Below are 6,188 nucleotides of genomic sequence, written 5' to 3' on the forward strand. Positions count from 1 at the left end.
TTATGAAGAAACTTATTCCCCTGTTATGGATGCAATTACTTTTAGGTACTTAATCAGTCTGGCAGTTTCTAAAAATTTAGAAATGCATCTCATGGATGTTGTGACTGCTTACCTATATGGATCACTTGATAGTGATATATATATGAAGATACCTGAAGGATTTAAGGTACCAGAAGCATCAAATGCAAAACCCAAAGAAATGTATTCGATTAAATTACAAAGATCTTTATATGGGTTAAAACAATCGGGACGTATGTGGTATAACCGATTAAGTGATTACTTGATAAGCAAAGGGTATACAAATAACCTTACTTGCCCTTGTGTTTTCATTAAGAAAACAACATCCGGATATGTGATCATAGCTGTTTATGTTGATGATCTTAACATCATAGGTACAAATAAAGAGATCTATGAAGCCATTCAACTTCTAAAGAAAGAATTTGAAATGAAAGATCTCGGAAAAACCAAGTATTGCCTTGGTTTACAAATTGAGCATATGCCTAATGGTTTACTTGTACATCAAACAACATATACTGAAAAGATTTTGAAACGTTTCAATATGGACAAGGCAAAACCATTAAGTACTCCTATGGTTGTTAGATCACTCAATGTTGAAACTGATCCATTTCATCCATGTGAAGATCATGAAGATATTCTTGGACCAGAAGTACCATATCTTAGTGCAATTGGAGCTCTTATGTATCTTACAAATTGTACAAGACCTGACATTTCTTTTGCAGTTAATTTGTTGGCAAGGTTCAGCTCTGCTCCTACCAAAAGACACTGGAATGGGATCAAACACATATTTCGATACCTTCGAGGAACTACTGATTTAGGATTATTTTATTCTAACGAATCAAAACAAGATTTGGTTGGTTATGCTGATGCAGGTTATTTATCTGATCCACATAAAGCTAAATCTCAAACTGGATATGTATTCCTAAATGGAGGTACTGCAATATCATGGCGTTCTCAAAAACAAACACTTGTTGCTACATCATCAAATCATGCCGAAGTGATTGCATTACATGAAGCTACTCGGGAATGTTTTTGGTTGAGATCAATGACACAAATCATTACTGATTCTTGTGGACTAGAACGCGATAAAAGTCCAACAATTATCTATGAAGATAATGCAGCTTGCATAGCACAGATGAAAGAAGGGTATATCAAAAGTGACCGAACCAAACACATACCTCCTAGATTCTTCTCATACACTCAAAATCTCATTAAGGACAACGAGATTGAAATGAGATATGTTCAATCCAGCAAAAACTCTGCTGATCTTTTCACGAAAGCACTTCCAACTGCTATTTTCAGAACACACGTTCATAACATTGGCTTGAGACATGTTCAAAAGATGTAACAACCGAAGCGATGTCTACTTGAGGGGGAGTCAACTCCATGCTGCACTCTTTTTCCCTTAGCTAAAGTTTTTCCCACTGGGTTTTCTTTAGCAAGGTTTTTAACGAGGCAGTAACTTACAGTTGATCTTCAACAAACAAAATTGCTATCCAAGGGGGAGTGTTATAATATATAAATATATATATATAAATGGATAGTCAATTATTGATACACAAAAGTAATATTATTGTATTACCTAAACTTGTGATATTTTTGCTATAAATAGCCATGAATGCAAGCATTAAACTTGCACCATTTCTCACACTTACAAAGTGTTTCTTTCTTTCTCTCCATTATCATCTTTATTCTTACACTTCATTATTAGTATTCTAAATCAAGAATCAAACCACTAAAGGTAGTTATAAGCCTACTGAATTATAACATCAAGAATCAAACCACTAAAGGTAGTTATAAGCCTACTGAATTATAACAAAAAGTTTGTAATACATTTATTTACGGAAAAATTAATCACTTTGAATTATATTAAGCGATACTTTTTTTTATAAGCTTGACCGATTAACGTCTATGTTTTAAATAACATTCTCCTAAATTAATTAAACGTACGTATAGTACGTACGTTACAATGTATTTATTCAGGGAAAAGATTCTCATGTATAGCTAGGTTAATTAATTAAGCTTGAAAAAGTGTGCATATATGTGCAACTATATTGGACAAAAATCAAGACCCTAATTAAAGTCTAATCAATATGTTTAATGAATTATAAGAATAGATGCACAACTAAACGGACATTATTAACACGATATGGAGGCTGATCATCGGTGTTATCATCGTACACGAATCACAATGAAACCAATTAGCATGAGGGTACATCGTATTTACAATATATGACAAAAATCTATAATTGTAAAAATATTGTTATGGAAACTTTTACTAATCAAAAAGTAGAAACTTGTTGATTGAAAATGGATTATTTTGGCCTTTATATCATTTTAGGGTTTTCATGGATCTTGCAATTGTACTGATCTTTAATCATTAATGCATCATCCAACTGCACCCCATGACAACGAAAACACTATACTTGTAATTTAATTATACAATATTGACCAAAAAACACATCTAGTCTTTCTTCATCTCCCAAACAACACGCAGATATGAATAACACCAAATTTAGAACACAAACTAAAAAGGAAAAACATAAATTATTATGCATCAATAATTTAGATTTTACATTAATTAATTCGACATAAAAAATCATGATACCTTGTAACTCAGGCCTTTAAATACCCTTTATCGCATTAGAACAATGTGGAAAATGCATGGATAGATAAACCACAACATCGAATGGTCAATAGTTACGGAAAGAGTTTGAAAGGAATGAAGCCTGGTCCGATGTCGTCACCGTTTTTATACAAATTAAAATGTAACGAAAAGTGAATGCACCGAGCCAGCCAACATCCCTCACAAACTACTAATTGCCTTGTATTTCTTCCATGCATGTATAAATTGAAGGCAAATTCAAAGGGAAAATGAAAGAGAGATTTGTTGTGTTGAATGAGAAATATTGAAAACCCTAAGGCCACATATATATAAGTGAAGTTGTAGAGAGTTAGCTAGGGTTGGAGTCACACCCTATAAAGTTAATCATAAATTAAAGCTTTTTTATTTTTCCAACTTGCACCCTCAACGGGCGAGATACTTTCTAGTCCATTTTATTTTATTTTTGTTAACAAATACGAGTATCAAATGAGAAAGTCTTATCAACGAATTTATAAGACGTAAGTAGGGGTGACAATAATCGATCAGATATGGATTATATATTCATACTAGGTTTTGAGCCCGTGTGTTGCACGGTTGCACAAAACCCTTTCAAATTAGATATATATATATATATAGAGTGATAAGTTTTATATTTTATGAGGAAGTGCAATACTAAAAGCCTATATATTACTAAGAAAACATTATAGTTTACAAAAGAAATATTAATGCATATCATAGGCTCATTAAAGTCTCAACTTTTCAAACCCAAAATAGATAGTATTTTTTTTTTTTTTTTTTGATTAAGCAAGGAAACTCTCTTATAAAATAGCACATTGACTCCCTCATAGAAGGTAAAACCTCGGGTAATCAAGCTCCCCGAGCGCGAGACCTGATACCGGGTGAATTGCGCATTATACGCACCCTCTAGTCACACTTCCTTTTTAAACAATTTGGCATAGCCATGAATTCCACATGTGTGGTGTTCTTCATTGGGCAACTCGGTGACCATTCAGACAAGCCTGAATGGTTACCCAAAATAGATAGTAACAGGTGCTCAATTTTATTACAACAATAGATATGCGAATGCTTTGAATAATGTGCCTCAATCATTTTAGATGATAAACAATTTGTATACAACTATAGTCTCGGTATGCATCCTCTTGTGTGCATTATTATACATATATATATATATATATATAACCGTATAACAAACTGAGAACTTTAAGCAAGTATATTTAATAAATGGATCTAAATAAATACTTCACCACTCTAGGATGTTGAGATATGCAATACCATAAACTAAATTTGTCTATTCTTTCTTCTAGAATGGTAGATTCACTTACTTTTATATGGGTTCAGACTTCAGATTGATAAGTGTAAAATTTTCATATAGGTCCAATAGTTACTACTACGTTTAAGAATGTGTCATACATCATTGCAAAATTGATGATAATTTCGTTTTATACTTGCCAGCCGTTTTTTCCTATCAATATATCAATTACCACCCCTTATAAATTATATTATATTTATATTTTCTTTACCTAAAAATGTGTTTAACTTTACCAATATTTGTTGACTCTTCCAAATTTTAATGAGATAAGGTTTACGGCCCTTGATTTAATTAACTTCAATAATTACTAATATCAAATTATTAAAAGTTAATTAATATTTAAAATAATTGTCGTATGAACATGTGGAATTAACACTTGATAATATTCTGTAATTAAGTAACTAATGACAAATCACATAATTTAAACTCTCATTTATATAAGTAGATAGATAGATAGATAGATAGATTATTTTTAATTCAATTAAGATTAAAATAACAATGGAACATATATGGAACATATATGAAGTGGATGATTTCATATCCATTAACTAGCTATTTTAATCCATATTTTTTAAATTTAGTTTATCCATTCTTATTTATACATTCAATTTAGCCCGTTAATAGATATCCCTCTATATCCATATTAGTTTATTCTTCTTTTTTTAATTAAAAATGGTATTCTACTTTTTACAATCAAAAATCATAGTTTTAATACTTATATAGCTGAATTTACAAACTTGTAGAAACAAAAGTCAATATACACCTTTTTAAACTTCAAAAGCATTTAACAAATATTCATCTCTCACTTTTTTTTGCAAAAATATTACTCTCTAATATTTAATATATGTATATATATAATAGACCTGAGGATCCGGTATTATAAAAGTGGGCATATTTTGACGATCTGTAGCGAATATAATTGATCATGGACAACCAAAACACATTGACCATTGCTCTTTCGTTCTAAATAAACTGAACGACTACATTGAATACAGATCGAGTACATTGGAATTACAATTGAGATTACAAAAAAACAAAACCACCAAACCCAAGCCTAAAAATATACACATAAACTCGACCCCGTATCCAACCTTGCATCTTCACCCCGCAGAAACCGCAAATTCAAAAGTAACGACCCCAAGTCCGTTTACCAAAAACGAAGCACATTTTTTTTTTTATATATAAGTTAGGTCCCATTTATACAATACATTTCCAACTCTGTTTTAACCAAAACATAACATCATGACATTATGTTTAACAACTTACAACGACCCTTGGTACCCAAATGACACCATACAAAAACATTTGTAATGATAATTCAATTACACAAACACGGGTTAATACTCAATAACCCAACCCGATACCAAGAGCATAATCCCCGGGGGCTACCAAATCCCCAATTCGCGTCCAAAAAATTCAAAAGCTACCACATCGAGCCCAAGCGCTCCTACACATCTAGTCTAACAACTAGCTAGCTTCACAAATCACAATACCTGTAAAAAGGTAAACAACGAGAGGGGTAAGCATAAAGCTCAGTGAATGCAATAATTATATATATATATATATATATATATATATATATATATATATATATATATATATATATATATATATATATATATATACATATACAATTTACCTACTTGCACCCAGTTACACAACCACACATATAATCCGCATATCAATGCATACAAGCTAGCATTTTCAAACGTATAAACTAGCACCATCATTAGCATATAATCTCAACAATATAAAATGCTAAAATAATAAGCAACACACAAAACATCGATGTTCAAAACATCCGTTAGTATTCAAGGCTAGCCCCGCGAATGGTATCGTCAACACCGAACTTAAACCCCATCCGCCCCATTTAATGTAGTATCGTCAACATCGAACTTAAAACCCACATATGAGGTATCATCAACATCGAACTTTAACCCCTCATCAAACACTACAATAGTGGTATGGCATCTTCAACATCGAACTTTAACTCCATACATGAGGTATCGTCAACACCGAACTTTAAACCCTCATTTAACAAACAATAGTGGAATGGCATCGTCAACATCGAACTTTAAATTCATACATGAGGTATCGTCAACACCGAACTTTAAACCCTCATCAAACAATAACACACACAAGGATATGGTATCGTCACATCGAACTTTAAACCCATATCTCGCAAATAAGTAAACCATATACATACATATATAATTATTCCACTCACCTCGTGAA

Source organism: Rutidosis leptorrhynchoides, chromosome 3 (genome assembly GCF_046630445.1).
Source record: "Rutidosis leptorrhynchoides isolate AG116_Rl617_1_P2 chromosome 3, CSIRO_AGI_Rlap_v1, whole genome shotgun sequence".
NCBI classification, from domain to species: domain Eukaryota; kingdom Viridiplantae; phylum Streptophyta; class Magnoliopsida; order Asterales; family Asteraceae; genus Rutidosis; species Rutidosis leptorrhynchoides.